This window comes from Crocuta crocuta, unplaced genomic scaffold, assembly GCF_008692635.1.
Source record: "Crocuta crocuta isolate KB4526 unplaced genomic scaffold, BGI_CrCroc_1.0 scaffold305, whole genome shotgun sequence".
Lineage (NCBI taxonomy): Eukaryota > Metazoa > Chordata > Mammalia > Carnivora > Hyaenidae > Crocuta > Crocuta crocuta.
In genome coordinates, this window is record NW_027529463.1 from 1261138 (window position 1) to 1263795 (window position 2658).

The following is a 2658-nucleotide window of genomic DNA, read 5'->3' on the forward strand; positions in this document are numbered from 1 at the left end:
ATCACCTAAGTAGGGGATAAAAAAAAAAATTACTTAAATGCCCAAGTCTCACCCTTAGTGATTCTGAGTTAATTGGTCTGGGTGTGCCTGGGCATTAAGATTTGTCAAAGTTCTTGAAATGAGTCATCTAATAATGATTAGCCAAAATAGAGACTCACTAGTTTATAGCCCATTCTGGTTATTGTGTAAGCAACTTGTACAGCCAGCTAAATACTGATTATACTGCTGAAAATGTAAACTACTTTGAAAAACAAACATGAAATCTACAAATGTGAAGCATGAACAGTGGACTTGAATAGTTTTATATAGTAGCTATCTGAGATTTTGTTGATAGTCTCTGCACGTTCAAATCAGTGGTTTCCAACCCTGGTTGAACATTGGAAGCACCTAGAGAACTGCAAAAAAAATTATATATAAATATACATATATAAATAATGCTCAAGCTCTACCCCAGATCAGTTAAGTCACTATCCTTGGGAGTAAGATTCTGGCATTCATACCCTTTTAAAAGATCCTCAAGTTGTTGTTTAAAATCATGATTCCAGTGCAGAATCCGATGAGTCAGGTGACACCCACCCTCTCAAGCACTGACAACCTACCATACAGTTTTGAGCACTCCCTAAAAGTCTTTCTTTTTATAATGCCCATCTTTTTTATAGATCTTTGGGTTTAGGACTAAGAAATTTATTTATAGAGGCACCTGGGTGGTTTAGTCAGTTAGGCATCTGACTTCGGCTCTGGTCGTGATCTCACGGTTCATGGGTTAGAGCCCAATCAGGCTCTGTGCTGACAGCTCAGAGCTCGGAGCCTGCTTCAGATTCTGTGTCTCCTTCTCTCTCTCCCCTGCCCCCTGCTTGTGCTCTGTCTCTCTCTCTCAAAAATAAGTTTAAAAAAAATTAGAAAAAAGAAGTTTATTCATAGATAAGTACTTGTCTCTCTCATTGTTCATTTTTCTAATCAAGCAACTTGCTACCCTCTAGTGTGTTCAAATTGAAGACATTTCCATGACCAATAAGACAAAAGGGAGGTTTTGCTAGGGAGTAAAATCACGTAATATTGATTGAGGTCTGTGTGGATGATAGTACAGATGTTGTATAAACAAATAAGTAAGAGGTGGGGAAATGGCTTTGCAAGGATGAGGAAATCATGAATCTTTAAAAAAAAACATTTGAAAAATACTAACTCAGAGTAAAAACTGGATTTTGTGTCAACTTGTACAGTAGAAATTTATACATAACATCTAGGAATGCATTTATTATCATTCTACAGATATCTAGTAAAAATGTGAAAATACTAGCACAAGAGTTTACAATCAGCAAATATTAAATCAACTGCCTAACGATGAAGAATAAAAAAATTATGACCTTAAAATCTGTCATCTTGTCTGCTTTCAGGTGGGTGCTCCTTGTTTCAAACATTATGACAGAACATGAGCTAAGTAACTCATTCATATTCCCAGTTTCTTATTCAGATTCTCAATAATTTACCCACTCTCTCCTTTTTCCTAATTTCTCCTCTGACAGTCTTGATTAGCTACAGTGATGGAGCCATGGAGCTCTCCTTGACCTGTCAGGCACCTGGATACTATTAAATAGTCTCTGTAGTGTATATATGGAGAAGCTTATTTGCTATGTGTTCTTATATTTTTACTGAATAAAATAATTTAAGAAACGATTTTCACTGTTTTTATTACAGTCTTCAAGATTAATCTAGAATTATGTATCACTGGCTTTCTCTCACCTGAGAGAAAAGGATCTGTCAGGATGCATAGAAACTTCCAGAAGGATTACTATTGATTTCTCTTCATTAGTAGGATACTAGCATAGGTGACTGAAATTTGTCAACTAATCTGAAACTAAGCTCACCCAGACTTTGACAGTCAGTGACACTTTGGGACTCTATAAAGTTCTAGTTCCAAATCTAAGTACTAGATATTTTAAAAATAAAAGAGATAGAGAATGTATTACCAGCAAGCTAATGGAAGAGTAGATTGCAGCGATCTATCAATGATAATGAATTTTCAGAGAACAAATGTTACGGTAAATAATTTGTTCTTTAAAGAAGATTACATTGATGGATCACCACTTAGGAAAGAAAATGAAACTCCCGAGAAGCTTGCCTTATGGAGAACTTCAGTTTCTAAGCACTGCAATATGTGTCAATAAGGCAATCAGTTTTCTAAATCAAGCCAGCAGCTTCCCAACAAGGAGCCAATGCAAGTAAGGCTTGGACTCGTGTTCTCTCTCTCTCTCTCTCTCTCTCTCTCTCTCACACACACACACACACACACAGGAAAAGGAAAGGAAAGAAAGGAAACACAAGTCTGAAACTCTTGAAAGGATATCATCCAGCTGGAGAAAACATTCAATAGGCCAAATTGAAACCAAGAACAGAAAAACAAAAGAATATCCATTCACATAAATATATACATGTTTGAGTGCCTGCTGTTTACATGTGTCCCAATGGCCATGCTTGTGTTATCTGACCCTTTTTACTTCAGAAAGAGGTAAGTGAAGGGGGGGGGGGTGCCCAGGTGGCTCAGATAGTCATGGCCTCAGGGTTATGGGATCAAGCCCTGCATCCAGCTCTGCACTGAGCATGGAGTCTGCTTAAGATTCTCTGTCTGGCTCCCCTCTGCTCCTCCTCTGCTTTCTCTAT

General features: G+C 37.5%; 1 protein-coding gene across 1 annotated transcript in view; it reads right to left on the reverse strand.

Moving 5' to 3' along the window:
* Window positions 1–2658, reverse strand: part of TBC1D32 (TBC1 domain family member 32) — a 202970-nt gene that overhangs the window by 100654 nt on the left and 99658 nt on the right. The gene's annotated exons all lie outside the window — the stretch shown is intronic.